This window comes from Pan paniscus, chromosome 5 (assembly GCF_029289425.2).
Source record: "Pan paniscus chromosome 5, NHGRI_mPanPan1-v2.0_pri, whole genome shotgun sequence".
Classification (NCBI taxonomy): domain Eukaryota; kingdom Metazoa; phylum Chordata; class Mammalia; order Primates; family Hominidae; genus Pan; species Pan paniscus.
The window spans coordinates 21,330,000-21,348,156 of NC_073254.2; the positions used below are offsets into that span (position 1 = coordinate 21,330,000).

The 18,157-nt window shown below is 47.5% G+C and overlaps 1 long non-coding RNA gene across 1 annotated transcript; it reads right to left on the reverse strand.

Annotated features, from left to right (window-relative positions):
- Window positions 1-8,909: 8,909 nt before the first annotated feature.
- On the reverse strand, window positions 8,910-16,551 carry LOC129397913 (uncharacterized). Its single transcript, XR_008625560.2, has 2 exons — window positions 16,298-16,551; window positions 8,910-14,920 (listed from the first exon to the last, which is right to left on the reverse strand). It is a non-coding gene; the product is annotated as an uncharacterized LOC129397913 (long non-coding RNA).
- Window positions 16,552-18,157: the final 1,606 nt, after the last annotated feature.

Sequence of the window (18,157 nt, forward strand, 5' to 3'; positions counted from 1 at the left end):
CTTCTAACGTGGTGTTAGGCAGATGTACTTCATATCTTCTCCCTGTTTATCTAATTTCATGAAGGCACATTTCAGGAGAGTGAGCTGCTGCAAAGGGTATACATTGTGCCTTGGAAAACTCCCTGGGCATAAAAACTATAAACCAGCCATCCAAATTACCTTCACATTTAGGAAATCATTACTGTTGATACGATGTGTCTTTGTTGGATCGTTGTACCTTGGCAGTCTCTTCGAGCCTGTGCTTTTTAGCCTTCTCTCCACCTGTACTTTTAGGCATTGCTTACTTTTTTATAGGCAAAAAGATTACATATGTGCACATGTGTGTGGCTACATGTGAGTAAATATGTATGTATCGGTAGGGATACTGTATTAGTTGCTGGGGCTGCCATAATAAAATACCACAGATGTGGCAGCTTACACAACGGAGCTTTATTCCCTCGCAGTGCGGGGGGCTGGAAGCCCCACATCCAGGTGTGGGCGGGATTGGTTTCTCCTGAGGCCTCCCTCCTGGGCTTGCAGATGGTGTCCTCTCCCTGTGTCCTCACGCCGTCTTCCCTCTGTGGGTGTCTGTGTCCTCATCTCCTCTTCCTATAAGGACTCCTGACATATTGGATTAGAGCCCATTCTAATGCCTTCGTTTTACCTTAATTATCTTTTTAAAGGCCCCATCTCCAAATACAGTCATAGTCTGAGGTATGAGGAGGTTAGGGCTTCAACATATGAATTTTGAGGAACACATTTCAGATTATAACAGATACATATGTATATCCTATAAATGAAAATGTCAGGACGAATTTTAGAGATAGAATTTTTTACTTAATTATGATCCCCCAGCGATCTCATCTCCTCTTAGTCTCAATTTTTCTTGTCTAAGAGAGGGTGCTCCTACCCACATCTTCAGTCCAAATCCCTCTCCTGAAGGTTGGACCCGCATTTGCAGTGACGGTGACTGGACATTTTCTCCCAGGTGTTCTTCAACACTTTCAGCCCTACAGGTCTGAAACAAAACTTACCCACCTCCAGTGAAGCTCGTCCTCCTGGCCTTTCTGCTTCCTTTTTAAACTCCATCCCCCTCCAGGCCTCCCATTACTGGCTGGGAGTCCCGCCCCTTTCTGGGCCTCCTCCTCCGGGGCTTTCAGCTCCTGGCTGGGAGCCCCGCCCCCTCCAGTCCGCCTTTTCAGGCTGAGAGCCCCGCCCATTCCAGGCCTCATCTCCTGGCTGCAAGCCCCGCCCACTCCAGTCCGCCTTTCCAGGCTGAGAGCCCCGCCCACTCCAGTCCTCACCCTCCTGGCTGGGAGCCCCGCCCACTCCAGGCCTCACCCTCCTGGCTGGGAGCCCCACCCACTCCAGGCCTCACCCTCCAGGCTGGAAGACCCGCCCCTCCCGGACCTCCGGATCCTGGCTGGGAGCCATCTCTGCCTCCTCCCGCTTCCTGCACTCCTGATCAGGTCAGTGGCCAGTCACAGACCTCTGAAATGTCCTTCCTGACTGTTAGCTCCACAGCATTCCTACAGCTCCCGCCGCAGTTCCGCCCTCCGGAGAGTTCCAACAGCAGCCCAGTGCGCCTCCCCAGCCCCAGGCTCCCTCCACGCTAGTGAGCCTGCACCTGGCGCTCCCTGGCACACATACTTTCCATTGCTCTTCACTGCCAATTAAATGCAAATTTCTCATCGTGTGGTTCCAAGTTCTCTGTATTTGGTCCTCTTATCCTGACAGCTCTACCCTCCCCAGAGCACTACAATCTGGCCAAGAGCCTCACCAGCCTATTCCACCGAACCATTGTTTTATTTATTTTAGATTCAGGGGTATTTGTATGCAGGTTTGTTACATAAGTATATTGCGTTATGATAAGGTTTGTGCTTCTGATGATGATCCAGTCGCCCAACATAGTACCGGATAGTTAGGTTTTCTTCCATTGCCCCCCCTCTCCCTCCTTCCTTTTGGAGTCCCTGGTGTCTGTTGTTCCCATGTTTATGTCCTTATGTACCCAGTGTTTAGATCCCACTTACAAGTGAGAGCATGTGGCATTTGGTTTTCCGTTTCTGCATTAGTTTGCTTAGAATAACGACTGCCAGCTGCATCCATGTTGCTGCAAAGGACATGATTTCCTTATTTTTTATGACTGCATAGTATTCCATGGCCAAAAAAATGTGGTATAAAAATATGTACCACATTTTTTAAATCCAATCCACAGTCGATGGGCACCTGGGTTGATCACATGTCTTTACTATTGTGAATAGTGCTGCGATGAACATACTTGTGCAGGTGTCTTTTTGGTAGAACTATTTATATTCCTTTGGGTATACACCTAGTAATGGGATTGCTTGGTCTAATATTCATTCTATTTTAGATCTTTAAGAAATCTGCAAACTGCTTTCCACAGGGGCTGAATTAATTTGCATTCTCACCAAAGTTTGTAAGTATTCCCTTTCTCCTCAACCTCTCCAGCATCTGTTATTTTTTGACTTTTTCATAATAGCCATTCTGACTGGTGTGAAATAGTACTTTATTGAAACCACTGCTTTAGAAAGTGAAAGTCCTTTTCAGGTTTTTTTTTCATTCACTGGCAGAGGTTGCTGGCCCAGCAGGGGTTGTGCAAACTCTGTCTTTGTTCCCCTGTATTTGCCTTCCTCTCCCTTTTTCCTTCCTTTCCCTTTCTCAACACACACACACACACAGACACACACACAACATGTACAGAAGGGCTCTTATCGGAAATAATCAATAAATATCAAGGACGTGAAGATGTCATACAAGGAGCAAAGGGGGAAAGTAAACATAAGGAAAATGTACAAATCCTAATTTTTCACCATGTAACCAGCATGGGCTTTAAAGTCTACACAAGACAGACTACCACAAGCCTCTGCCCCTGCAGAAACTGGATAAATCCTGGAGAATAACTATAATCTCCATGACACAAATTCTTCCTCAGAAGGAAGGATCAAGGCTTCTGAATAAAAGGGCTAGGAAAAGAAATTTTCCTGAGGCTGCCAAAGGCAAGTAGGATTCTTTTTCAAGGTCAACAGGCATTAGAAACAGAAGACATACACAGTATGCCAGAAAATTACAAGATTTCTCTCTCCTTGACACCAAAGAGTTAAATATAGAAATGTGCATGTGGACAGTTACTAGGAGAAATGGAAGAGAAGGTGGCCCATTTCCTCCCTTGGCCAAAAAGAAAACAAACAACTTAAATAAAACAATAAGATGCTGTCATCATGAAACACTGTGCATGTGTTGGCCAGTAGGCTATTAATACACAGCACAGTCTGGAGCTTTGCTGAACATGGAAATGCTTCCAGCCTTTTTGCAACACTGCTTGTATGAACACTGCTAAAAATATTGGTGGGATATATATGTGTGCTTGTGTGTGCATGTGTGTGCTTGTGCATACATGTGTGTGCATGCATGAGGATGTATGTGTTGCATGTGTTTGTGAGCATGTCTCAGTAGATCCCAACACAGACTGCTTTGAGGAGAATTCATTTTCATTCCATCCAGAGTTGCTCACAAGTCTGATTAGCTGGGATAGTAAAAGAGAAAGGAGCAGACAGAAATCTATCCCCCTTTTCTCTTTATCTTTCAGACTCTTGGAGAAGCACATGCCTTCACTCTCACCCCACGGAACAACACACCCTTCAGAACCCACTCCCACAACCACACCCACTCCATTCTACACAGGCACATCCAACTGTCCTCCTGTCTGTCTTCACCATGGTGACCAGAGCCTCCACCCTCTACTTCCCTAAAGCAAAAATTGGCAAAGAACCCAAGGAAATGAATGTCTTTCCAGTGAACCAAAGTTTTGTTATGCACTGTTTGGATAACAGTGTCCTAACAGAATACCTGGAAGTTACAGAATATACTCATTAAACCTAGCTGCCGGTTAATAAGCCCTTGAAATGCCTCAGGGCTCCCATCAAAGAGTTTCTGGAGAAAGAGGGCTAGGCCAGTATCTAGGTCCTGCTTGAGAATAAGATTTCATTTCAGAGACCACTTGCTACACTGTATTGAGAATGTTTCAGGGGCTGAATCAGTCCCTCTGGGGGAAAAATGCTCTCTGAATGTGTGTCCTGGGTGTGGAAAGGGGAGTGGCTCAGATTGGACATCTTCAATGTAGAGTGTACTCATGCATTGTCTCAGGAATCCTCATGGCTTCCGTACAGCAAGAATCAATCCACATTTCACCCTTTCATAAGGACTCCAGTCATACTGGAGTGGGATCCACCCTAATGACCTCATCTCCATGTGGTTAAAACTCTTTTTCCAAATAAGGCCACATTCTGAGGTTTGGGGGTTAGGACTTCAACAGATCTTTTGCAGATCTTTTTGGAGGGGGCACAATTCAACCCACAAAAGTAGTCCTTACCCAAAGGGACCTATGGATGTTTACTCAGATGGCTAATCACTGAGGAAAGGGGAAGTCTCAGACAGTCCAAGGACTACTGGACACAGGTCTGAGTTTACATGGACACTTGGGTACCCACAGTGTCATCACAGTCCCGTTAGAGTGGGGCCCCCCAGGGACAGAGACTAAGTGGAATCCTAGCTAATGTCCAGCTCCTAATGGTCCTGCTGAGTCCACTAACATGCTGTGGGCATTGCCCTGTTTCCTGAGTGCACAAATGGAACTGATCTACTTGATAGTTGGATTAGCCTTAACATTGGGTCTCTGGCCCATGGGCTAAGACCTGTCATAGTGGAGGGCACCAAATGGAAACTCTGAAAATACCACTGTCAGCTGAGGTTGTCAATCAAAAATAATATTGCATTCTGAAGTGGATGGCAGAAATTTGTATCACCATTAAAAACCTCAAGGGTACAAGGCAGTGCTATTAACCATATCTCTGTTTAATTCACCAGCTTAGCCCCTGCAGAAACTGGATAAACCCTGGAGAATGACTGTAGTCTACACCAGGATTAAACAAATAGTAACCCTGATTGCAGGTGCTGTACTAGACATAGTATCTTTGGTAGAACCAATTAGTGAGGCCTTTGGTACAACCATTGACATGGGAGATGCATTCTTTTCCATTCCAATTAAGAAAGAGGATCAGAAATGGTTTGTATTTAGGTAGGATAGAAAACAATATTAAACTGTAGTTTTGCCTCAGGGCTAAATGAACTCTACTGCCTTCTGTCCTAAAATAGCTTGAGGATATGTGGACCACCTGAATGTCCCACAGAACATCATGACACCTTGGTGATGGGGCAGAACCAACAATAGATGGCTATCTCACTAGAGGTCTTGGTAAGATACATGCACTAGAGAGGATGGGAAATAAACCCTATAAAGATTGAGAGATATACATGTCAATAAAGTCCTTACGGATCCAATGCTCAGGGTCATTCCTGAATATCTCCTCTAAATTCAAATAAAACCACTGCATCTTGCATTCCCTACCACAAAGAAGGAAGCACAGTGCATGGTGTGCCTCATTTGCTTCTGATGGCAACACATTTCATACCTAGGAATGCTGCTTCAGCCCCTATACTGGATGACACAAAAGGGTGCTAACTTTGAGTGGAGCCTAAACTAGGAAAGAGCTCTGCAACAGGTCCGAACTGGAGTGCAAGCACACCTGCCACTGGATCAGTGTTATTTCACGGACCTCATGAGGTTGTAGGTGTCAGCAGTGGGACAAGATGCATCATAGGGTGGAAATTGTATATCTAAGATCAAACCTAGGCAGGACTGGAGGATACGCATGAGTAATCCACATAAGCTGGTAGCCCAGACCCCCATGTCACCCACCGTGGCTATACCAGCGCTCCTGCCTCAGCTCATATTTATGGCCATATTGGAGTGCTGACACACTGATCTGGGGTGACTCACTCACATCAGGCACTGGATGAGTACAGTGTCCTGGGTTAAAGATGATCTATCCCAGACCCTCACCTTCAGCAGCATCAGTGGCCCTCACAGCAGCTCTCCCTCCTCTGTATTCCTACTTAGTGGCAGCTGTGGCCTGCAGCACCCAGAAACAGTGAGGTAGAGGGAATGGCAAGCATCCATTACCCTGTGCCCCATCAATGGCACTGTCACCCCCTCTGTAGGCTCTGTGCCATGTGTCAGGTAGTACCCAGGGCTTGTGAGACATCACTCCAAGTTTCCAACCAGGTATGCTCTTGATTCCAGTGGATGTGATGACGTTGTGCTCTCTCAGGGCTTAGGCTATGCCAGAGGAGGGATGAACATTCCTTGCTGAATGAGATCCCTCTAGCTGTTCCACCCAGGGCCTCTGGCCTGTCCTTTCCATTGGTGATGGAGTGTAGAAGGCAGGCGTGGAGTTAACACAGAAAGATTTAACTTTCTGTGTTAGGCAGGCATGGAGTTAACCCTCTGAAAACACAGGATGCCAGTCTAAAGAGTGAAGAGAAAATGTGGTTGGAAGATGTGTTCTTCTACCTTTACATCATAAATTTCAGAACAGTGCATTTCATGACCAGAAGATGAATTACTGTTCACATTTTTCTGCATGCTCTGGATAAGATTTGCAATTGTGATCATTGCCAATGGAAGCACAGTAACAGCTTTCAGAGGGTCAGTGGAAGCCAGTATGCAAGATATACGCTGGACAAGGCAGCCTCTTGAGTGATGATGTAACTACCATTAAACACATGGTATCAGGGAACTACAGAGGTATGATCTATGTTGCTTCAATACAAAAAAGTGAAGAAGAGCCACGGCACTGCCAGTAATAATGACGTTCCATGAGAGATATACAAGTAGCCAGAACTTTTGCCACTAAGAAGAAACTTCACACTGAAAGGACAATAGATAAATATGTAAATGCATCTTGTCTGCCTATCACTCTAAATCAATTGATCAGTGTATACATCACCATGCCTCATGAATTTTGTCATAAATTTTTAATCAAATTGTTTATGCAGAGGATTCACGAAAATAGAGAGAGATAATCTGCCCTGGATTAATCAATGACATTTACGAAGCTCTAATAAGAACAAGAATTGTGCTAGATACCATGGTTACAATAAAGAACAATGCACAAATGCACTAAATGTAACTCACTGTCTAAACTGGTAGCAATGCATATAGACAGACGCAGGGTGTCCTGAGCAGGGACATAGAAGGGGTGATGGAATGAACACCCAGCGATGGTTCCGTACTGATGTTCCCAGTTGAAGTCATCAAAAAGGTGACCACTCCACAGGAACTCCATTTGAGGGCCTTGTTCAATGGGACTTTTCAGCCATCCTCCCAATCCAAGTATTTTCTTCTCCTATTAAACTTGTCTTTGATTAGCTCTCCATTGGTCAGAGATTCTGTGAGATACCTATGAAAAGATGGAAGTGACACTTACGTCTGCCTATCCCAACAGCCTAGCTGGAAATCACCAAAATGAGGCAAGAGAACAGGGTTTTTAGTGAACCTTTTTCCTGTGTGCCTGTTCTAGTTGAAGAATCTGGGTTTAATAAACCTAGAATTCTTTATAAAAGAATTCTTGCCAGGCCAGGCGTGGTGGCTTACGCCTGTAATCCCAGCACTTCAGGAGGCCAAGGCAGGTGTATCATGAGGTCAAGAGTTTGAGACTAGCCTGATCAACATGATGAAACCCCGTCTCTGCTAAAAATACAAAAATTAGCTGGACGTGGAGGCACGTGCTTGTAATCCCAGCTACTCAGGAGGCTGAGGCAGGAGAATCACTTGAACCCGGGAGGCGGAGGTTGCAGTGGGCCGAGATCGCACCATTGCACTCCAGCCTGGGCGACAGAGTGAGACTTTGTCTGAAAAAATAAAAATAAAAAAATAAAGAATTCTTGCAACCACACCTCACAGATCACAGTTCCAGAACTGCTGCAGAAGAAGGTCTTTCTGAAGAAGGTACAAAGGGGAAAGATAAAGGTGCTGGGTTTTATCTCTGGTCCTGGTCAGAATCCACTCAGTCTTTACCAACAGGGATTGTCCCATCTGTCATCCTTGGTTACACAAGCCCCATCAGGCAGAATGGGGGAAGGACTGAGCTCTGGGCCTGGTGAGCACCACTGAGCGCCCCACTGCTACTTCAGGAATCGCCTATCAGGCTGGTGGGTGGGGTAGGAGTAAAAATAATCAGCACCAGTTTTGGGGTCCAGTCTAGAAGTGGCATTTGACCAGACCCCCCCATAGCTCTTGAGGGTCTTTTCTGAGGACCTTTACTGCAGTCTATGCAAAAAACCCACTCATAGTCCTCAGTAACTTCCAGTCCTCCAAAGCCATATAGTGTGGTCATTTTACTCATCCTCTAGGCTTTCTTTAGTTATTCATGCAAAGATAGGCCTGGCCTTGGGTGTCTGTAGCGAGGCCACAAGGCCTTGGATCAGAACAGCAACGTCAGGGAAAACAAAATCCAAGGGGCTGCCCAGTCCAAGGGCAAACTGGGAGTCTAGTCCCCATCTTGTAACCACGATCTCTACCTTGCGATGCTGCAGGGGCACCTCTTCTGCCTTTCACCTAGGCTCCTGGCAAAGGCCTTGCAAAGCATTATTCAGGGCACTGTGTGAGGCCAGAGAAGGAACTGAGGAAGACCAGACCCATACACAGAGATGAAGAGTGTGGAGTGACAGGAAGGCGGGGCTTGAGCTGGTGGCAAAACGGGAAAAGTTCCCTTATCCCCATGGCAGGGCTTGCGATGGAGGTGTGGCTGGCTTCTTCTGTGCCCTGCTGTTCAAACCTGTAGGGGGAGCATGCAGATGGGCAGGTGGTGGGGCTCCAACCCCACAGCAACGTCTAAGGGTGAATGTTTACAGCTCCTGAGGTCCCAATGGGCCTGTGTTACAGGGTGCTGTTTCAGTTGAGCCATCCCTAGTCAGCTGTTAGACCTCCTGCCTTATTCCAAGGACAGAGGCTTTCTGTATCCTGAGGTTTCTTGCCTCCGTGCACCAAAAGAATCAGATCACACATGGGCTTGGAGAATGAGTGCAAGGTTTTATTGAGAGGAAGTAGCTCTCAGATGGGGGAGCCAGAAGGGAGACGGAGTGGGGAGGTGGTTTTCCCCTCTGAAGTCGGACCGCTCCGTGGCCAGGCTGTCCTCCAGCTACACTGAGTGGTTCTGCCTGTCGATGGCCTGCCAGCCTGCCGTGGGCCACTATCAGTCTGCTCTTACACCGGTGTGTTCCTCTTGACGTCCAGAGGCTTGTGTGCGTGCCTGCTAAGCTCTCAGGTTTTTTACAGGCACAGAATGAAGGTGTGGTAGGCCAGGGTAGTCTTGGGAAATCCAACATTTAAGCACGAAAACAGAAATGCCTGTCCTCACCTAGGTCTGTGGGCATGGGCCTGGGGGTGGAGCCCTAGCCAGGGACCACACCCTTCCCTTCCCAGCACTTCCCCACCCCACTTCCATATCAGTAGCTTGAGGGAGTTACTTCTCAGGGAGATGTTTTGGTTTTTAGGGAGAAGACAAAACCTCCAATTTGAAAAACAAAGCAAGTCCTTTGGTGAGGGAAACACTGGACACACAGAGGGCGGGCTGGAAGGGCAGGTGCTGGGAAGACAGCAAGGAGTCCAGACCCACTGGGGAGGCAGCCTGGGAAGATGTTTATTTTCTAAGAGACGAGGAAAGACTGGGAAACAGGGAGAAATTTTTAGGGTGGAGGGTGGGAAACTTGGGAAACACAGAGCAGATGGTCTTAATCTTCTGAGAAAGGAGGCAGTGCCAAGCCTGGCTGGGGCGACAGTGGGAGTCTGGGCTGAGGGATGGTGGGGACATCCTCTGCTAGCTGCTGAAGGTCTAGGATGGAAACTGAGGCGAGCCTCAGCGGTGCTCCCCGGGCTCGCCTCCCAGGAGGGACCCTGCAGGAAGTGTCCAGATGCAGAGCCCCAACTCCTCCCCCAGAGACTTGGATTCAGTAGAACTGGGATGGGGTCCAAAATCTGTATCATTAGGACTCTCTCAGAATATACTTGTCATCAGGCGAAGCCTGGAGAAATAGCCCCAGGGAGAGCCCACTGGAGGCTGGAAACGGGAAGTATTGGGGAATCACTTAGTATCCTTTATCACAGAGACTCTGCTGCCCAGAACCCTGGGGGAGAAAGCTGACAGGGGATGGAGTGTGTAGCCACATGGGATGTACCCAGGACGGGAAGGTATCTCCAGGAGGGTAGAGTCCATCCAGGAGGGTGAGGTCTAATTGAGGGGGATGGGGTCTACCCAGAGGGGTGAGGTCTGGCTGGAGGGGGGATGGGGTCAGTCAAGGAGGGAGAAGTCTAGCTGGGATGATGGGGTTTGTCCAGAGGATCAGGTCTAGCTCGGTAGAAGGGGTCTACCCAGGAGAGTTCTGGTTGGGGAGATGCATCTACCCAAGAGGGTGAGGTCTAGCTGGGGGGGGGGAGGCCTGTCCAGGAGGGTAAGGTCTCTCCATAGGGTGCTTTGGGAGGTCTGGGGCTTGGGGTTCCTGTGATCACAGCCCAAATATATGACTTGGACCCACACTTGGCAGAGACCAAGGTGAAGACAAGACAGGACTGATGGACTCTGAGGAAAGAGTGTGACGGGAGCAGGGTCAAGAGCGAGAGGCCAGAGTGCAAGGAAGTGGCAGGGTCTGAGGTGGGATCCCAGAGTGGGAGCTGGAGTGCTGGAAATGCTTCTCATGCTGGAGAGGCCAATCCTAGGGCTTGGTTAGACTAAGTGCGTTTAACTGGGGCAGCAGTTTTACACATATATTTCAGGAGGAGATGATTTTATCATAAACACATTCCACTGATTCATGTGAAATCATTAAATTAAGGTCAAGGTTTTTTTCTCCTGGCTGCTTTAGGCTACATGCCCAGGACTCCTGTCCCTCTGTGGTGAGGGGATTTGGGTGGAAGAGTTTGAGAAGCTCTGCTGTGGAATCCTCTCCTTTTTAAATAAAGAGGGACACTCCAAGCCTGGCATTGAAAGGCACACCTCTCGGTGGAAGCAGTTGGCCAGGCTTTGATCCCTTAAGGATTGGAATCTTATGAAATTGCCAAGATTGGACCATGCTTGACTTGTGTAAATAGCTTCTTCCTGTGATTCAGTCTAAATTTTAGACTCCAGGTCTCATCGCTGCCTCCACCATGTGGCCTCAAGGGGGCGCCGCTCCGCCTCCTAAATCCCCAAGGACAAAGCCCACTTTCTTGGCTTCTGGAAGCAGCGTGAGGGGTCATTGGTGGAATGAAGGCTGCTGTATTTAAAAAGGAAGCAAGCAGAGGGAGGAACATGAGTTCAATTAGAACAGTTCCTTGTCCCCTAAAATATGGTCCCCAGACCAGCAGCATCAGCACCCCCTGGGAGTTTGTAGAATTCCTGGACACTAACCCAGATCTGCTGAACCAGAATCCACAGTTTAGCAGGACTGCCCAGGCTCTCCTATGTATGTGCGCATAGCAGAAGCACCAGCCTAGCCAGCCAAGAGTCTGCTTATTTGTCACCTGCCTTTCCAGCCCCAGCAATCTGGGCCCTATCACTTCCCCTGGGGACACATTACTAGACCCTCCATTCTTCAAAATCAACCTAAGGTGTGGCTCCCACTGGAACATGTTCCTGTCTAAAGAGCCTCCCCTTCTTTCAGAAAGTATATTCGTTATCTTTGCTGTGTAATAAATGACCCTAAAACAGAGGTTTAAAACAATAAACATTTGTTTTTGCCATATGCTGTTGGTTAGAAGCAAGTCACTAATCCAGCCCAGGCTTCAAGGGAAAGGGATCACACCAGGGCCTGAATACCAGGAAGCAGGGATCACTGGGGATCATATTCCAGGCAGCCTACTGCAGGGGATAATCTCCACTCTAAGGGGCAGGCCTCAACAGGGCAGCCACATCAGAATACAAGAAAACCTCCAGAGTCATGTGGTAAGGACGACATGCATTCAGCAACAGGATGCTTGAATAAGCCTTTCAACTGTGGCTTGCAGAATGGCCACATTAGTATCAGTTGGGAAACATTTAAAAAATACCAATGCCCAGGCGCTACGCAAGACCAATTAGATCACAATCTTCAGGCATGGGTTTTTTCTAATTTTTAAATTCCCCAGATAATTCTATTGCACAACTGAGGTTAAGAACTATGGCTTCAGGCCAGGTGCGGTGGCTCACACCTTTAATCCCAGCACTTTGGGAGGCTGAGGCAGGCAGATCACCTGAGGTAAGGAGTTTGAGACCAGCCTGGCCAACATGGTGAAACCCCATCTCTACTAAAAATGCCAACAAATTTAGCTGGGCATGGTGGCACGCCTGTAATCCCAGCTACTTGGGAGGCTGAGGCAAGAATCACTTGAACCCGTGAGGCGGAGCTTGCAGTGAGCTAAGACTGTGCCACTGCACTCCAGCCTGGGCAACAGGTTAAGCCTCCATCTCCAAAAAAAAAAAAAAAAAGACACAGAACTATGGCTTCATATGAAAATTTTCAAATGCTACAGTGAAGTAGTGGTAAAGATTACTAGTGCAAAAGATGATGTGAGGCTCAGCAGCTTGGACTTCTGCTGGGGAATCTGTGGATTGGAAAAGTGGGCCTTAAAGAATGTTGGAACCATCTCGGAGGTGAGCCAATAAGGCTGACGAGAGATTTATGACTTTTTATGATTGCCTATCTTAGCAAAAGTCCCATCAAGTCATGATGCTGGGGAAAATACATCCAAGAGTTAGGAATACAGAAAGGAAAGAAGGAAAGGTGGTGGGAGGAAGGAAGGAAACCTATATGAAGCCAATCTGAAAAGGCTTCATGATGTATGATTTCAACTACACGACATTCCGAAGAAGTCAAAGCTATCGAGGCAGTGAAAAGGTCAGTTGTTGCCAGGAGTTTAGACTGAAGGAAGGGACAAACAGGTGGAGCACAGAGTAGTTTTAGGGCAGTGAGACTACTCTGTATGATCCTGCAGTGGTGGATAATGTCATTATACAGTTGTTCAAGCCCATGGAATGTACACCACACCAAGAGTGAAACCTAATGTGAACTAAGGACTTTGGGTGATGATGATGTGTCAGTACAGGGTTGATTACAACAAAGGTACCATTTGAGTGGGGACATTGCTAATGGGAGAGGCTGTGCATGCGTGGGAGCAGGGGGCATATGACATATGCCAAGTTTCCTCCAAATTTCGCTGTGAACCTAAAAGTGTTCTTAAAAAATAGTCTTTTTTAAGAGACAGGGTCTTGCTCTGTTGCCCAGGCTAGAGTTCAATAGCACAATCATAGCTCACTGTGGCCTCAACCTCCCAGGTTCAAGGGATCCTCCTGCCTCTACCTCCGGAGTAGCTAGGACTATAGGCACACGCCACCATGCCTGGCTAATTTAAAATTTTTTGTACAGACAGGGTCTCGCCACATTGCCCAGGCTGGTCTCAAACTCAAAAGCAATCCTCCCACCTTGGCCTCCCCAAAGTGCTGGGATTACAGGTATGAGCCACTACACTTGGTATTTTAAATAAAATTTTTTAAAAAGAGACAAAAAGAAACCTATCTCTATTGTTAAAACTTGTCCTCAACTCCAGCTGATAACTTCAAAGAAATGGAAACAAAATGAAGACTCAATAAAAGTGCCCATAATCTTCTGCTCTCCAGTCTGTAGACACACAGAAGGTGAGAACTGGAGAGGCCTTGGAGGTCAGCTCATCAATGCCTTTGTTTTGTGGTTGAGGAAATCGAGACATGAGGTCACTGGGAGGTAATGGCCTTGCTAGGATTAGAACTCACATCTTCAAACCTGAGCCCAGTGCTCTACCTGAAGACTTTTCCACATACAGAGCATGACTGTCAAATAGGGCATGTTGGACTCTTTCCTGCACAGCAGTGCGTGAGAATGAGGCATACTGAAGAGTTAGTCAAGGGAGAGAATATGCACCGTCTTATGGGAACACCATGGCCTTTCACATAAATGTTTCACTGAGGGCTGGTTCACAGGAGGTTGGTGGTACATGACCAGTACTGCAACAGTTAATTTACTCTGTGTCTCATGGGAACAAGTCAATAGGTTGATCGTAGTTGAGTCTAACATGCTCCCAGCTTGAGCTGCACCCACTCTGTAAACAGCCCCTAATGGTAGCAGCTTTACCCACAACAATAAAACGGCTCCATCTTCAGGCAAGTCCAACCTTTACCTCTCCTCCCTAACCCCTCGCCTGCCTGATTTTAGACACTGTTCTTATTCCCAGGGACCGGGTTGCTCCCAACTCGTTGCCATAGCCACAGGCCTCACCCAAAGCATACCAACGCTGTAGTGCTCACAGATCTTGGCAGACATCCAGGCAGATGCAGAGCAGTTGGGGTGAATAACGTTCTCCTCTGAAAGCTGGGCCAAGGCTGTTTGGTTGCACTCTCTCCGCTGTCGGCTTGAGTCTTATAGAGCTGTCCATTTGGCTGCCTGGCTGTGAATGAGCCATGGTTGTTAATTTCTTTCCCCTGCATCAGCTTCTTGGGAGCCTCTAACACAAAACTTAAACAAAGAGCTAAATCAGGCTGTTCCCAGAGCTCCGGACCCTGGCTGTTTACCAAACACTGAAAACGTTACCAGTTGCCACCAGTCCCAAATCTCTAATCTCTTCTAAAAGTCGTGAGGAATGTTGTCCCGAGAGGTCCAGGCCTGGCCCATCTGTGATGCTCTTGGGTGTCCGTTTCAACATCCCAGTCCTGTGAGTTGAAGTATCTTTTCCAGAGAAAGAAATGAAAGACGGGGGTGGGGAGTGGGGTGAAGGAGCACATGGCAAGAGAATAGAGATGGAATCCCTTCAAAAACAAAGAGGAGCCGTCCGTGTGCAGCGTGTTCATCCTTGGATGATTTATATTGGCCCAGTGCTCCAGTTCAGGGCAATTACAAAGAAGGAGGGAGTGTCAGAAGGAATCTTCCATGAACACCAACAGTACCAGCCAACATCTGTCCCTTGGGGTGGGCAATCTGCTCCAGCCTGTTCAGAATTCTACTTAGAATTCTCAAATGGGGCAGTGAACACAGAAGCACTCTGTAGGTTAGAAAACAGTGCATACTGGTAGAATGTTGTTTTCATCAGGCATTCCCTTCGCTCCTCCATTGGCGCTCATGAAGTGAGTAAGTCCCTCGGCCCCTGCCCCAGGGTATGTGCCCACATTGCCACAGAACCTCCCTGGTAGGGAGAGGGCTCACAGACCTTCTCCCACATGAGAAGGGATTGGGATGGGGGTGGGCAGGGGCCACTTCTGATGAGAACACAGCAGTTCCAATCTCCCCGGAACTGGCCCCCAAGCCCCCTCTCCCCAGTTGCATTTTTGCATTGATCTCCTGCCCAGAGATACTTCGCCCGCAGTTGCCACGTCTTTGGCTAAGGAGTTGCTTTAAAAGACAATGTAAGATTTAGATTTAGCTGCCTGGAAGAGGAAGGTGTTTTATTCTTCTTTAAAGGTAGTCTGGAAAATTACCACTTTAGTGGGGGAAAATATACTCTTCAATTAATAACATAAAACTGAAGCTGGGTGCAGTGGCTCACACCTGTAGTTCCAGCACTTTGGGAGGCTGAGGTGGGAAGACTGCTTGAGCCCAGGACAAGACCAGCCTAGGCATCATAAGGAGACCTCATCTCTACAAAAAAAACCTTGAATTTTTAAAATAAAACCATCACTACGACTAACTTTTAACAACACACTCTAAGAGCAAGGGAAAAAAAAATCCTGGGTACTAATGCTGAAAATGCATATATTCCAAGGAATGGTAGCCATCATATCCCCCGTATGAGACAGAACGATTGAACCAGATCCTACACAGCTTGCCTCAAATCCCTGGGCAAGACTTGCCACAAATCCTGAACTTCCCTTCATGTTGTCTTTCCATAATTCCTTCTCCTCCCAGCACCAACATCAGTCTGATTTCTAATATTTAAACCACCAGAAGCTGGGCAGAGCCCACCAAGGAAGAATTCTAAAATGTCATTAACAAATACAGCCTGAAATGGCTTCAGAAGTTGCTGACACTCTGTTGAGACAGTGTCTTTTGAAAGACAAGGACAGTTGAAAACTTCTTGCACCACGGAAGGCTGGCGCCCTCCTGCACGTTAACAGTTTCTCCCTCCACCACACAGTTTGCTATCTCTCCATCGCTGGCATTCATACGGCCTCACCCATCTCCCCGAGGGACAGCTGCTCCCAGAACCACCCTGCAGCTGAGCGTCAAGACGAGCAGAATTTTCCCTGTGAGCAGGAGACAAGGCTAAAGCTGCATGCGTGTCAATCGTGAAAGCCCAAATCAGGAGACAGATTAGGACTCTAAGGGAGCTCCACTTACCGAAGACCATCTCCCCAGGAGAACAGGCACTGAGGGCCGCCCACCCCCACCACGTTCTTTTCCAAACAGATAAAGGGAAACTCACATTTTTTTTTAAACTGAGTTTCGAGTCTTTGGGAAGCTCGTAGGCAGTTGACACCCGCTGACTTCTGGAGACATTTAAAAAAAAATTAAAAGCATATTAGGATGAGATGTGGCACAGCAGATTTGGAGTTCAAAGGGTGTCAGTTCAGATGTGGGTCTGCCACTGAAGAGCCAGCTGCATAACCCTGAGAGCCTTCAGCTCTGGAGCACGTGATAGCTTCCCCTGCAGGCTTGTGAGGCTTAAAGAGTACCCATGACAGGCAGGGCAGCATCTGCTATGCAGGAGGCGCTCCACACACCTGCTCTGAATGAGTGAATGTATGTTCCATGCCTGTGACACAGTAGTCACTCGGTAAGTGTAGATTTTGTCCCTTTCTTTTCCCAGATGAGCAGCCACCATAGAGAGTTGGTTTCTGTAGTTCAATCTCTCCATCAAGCCAAAGACATAGCTTCTTAGAGGGACCAGGCCATCTCTGAAAGGTATTGAGGAGGCATCTGCAAAGAGTTTCCATCCTGGCTCCTGTCACTAGCTATGTGTGCAGCTCTGCACGCAGTGATCTAGTCCCTCTTCCCTCATTCCAAGCCTCATTTTCTCACAGTGAAAATGAAAGAGCTGGACTAGATTCATAGCTGTCAACCATGGTCTATCATCCAAGCCCTTTGTTTATAAGAAATCTGATACAGCCCCATTAAATATTTCAAGAAAAGGGGCCAGTGCTTAGGCCTAAGTCAGCTCAGCTCTCCAGCCCACCTGCTCTTAGAGACTGAAAAGAAGGCACACCCCGACCCCCACACAGGAGCCCCTAGGATTCCTTGGAGCACAGTTAGAGAACCATAAGACCAGGTTGTCTTTAAATCTCCTTCCAGACCTGACACTCCACGATTCTAAGTGTTTACAGAGTAACTGCAGCACATTATTGAACCTGACCAAATTACTCAAGCCTGATGTGTAACACCTATCAGAAAGAATACAGCCAGGGTCTCTCCTTCCTCCCCAGCTCCTCAGCCCTGCTGCCTGGGCAAAAGTTACTCAGCAGGAAGTCCTTTTTTTACTGGTTTCAGCTTGAAACCCTACAGCACCAGGGACAAGGGGAAGTAATATAAAAAAATACTTGCAATCTTATCCTGGAGACAGTGTCCCGTGAACATAAAGCAATTAAAGGAGGCTGTAGAAATAAGACCTGCAATAAATTAGTATGAACAATAGGTGTGGGAAGTGGGGAAAGGGCATCGGGCAGGAAACACCTAATCCCAGGTTGGCATGACCTTGGGCAAGGTGCCAGTGTCTCACTGACCTTGATGGTAGGGCTGAACCAGGTCGCCTCTGTGAGAATTATCTAACCATAAACTTCCGTGACTCGAAGTATTGCATGGCCAGGCACGGTGGCTCATGCCTGTAATCCCAACACTTTGGGAGGCTGAGGCAGGCAGATCACCTGAGGTCAGGAGTTCCAGACCAGCCTGACCAACGTGGTGAAACCCCTTCTCCACTGAAAATACAAAAATCAGCCGGGCACCTTAGTGTGTGCCTGTAATCCCAGCTACTCGGGAGGCTGAGGCAGGAAAATCGCTTGAACCTAGAAGGCAAAGGTTGTAGTGAGCCGAGATCACGCCACTGCACTTCAGTCTGCAACAGAGTAAGACTCTCTCCAAAAAAAAAAAAAAAAAAAAAAGGACTTGTAAGTACTTCAGAATGTTTATAATGATGTTGTCAAATTGTCAGAATTGGCATATTCCAGCTACTTAAGTTTGTTACTCCTAGATATTCCTCAACTGTAACATGAGTACCTATCTTAGGCCATCGGCAGGGAGTGAGCTGACTGCTCCCCAGGGTCTCAGGTAAGGAACAGATAATGGTTTT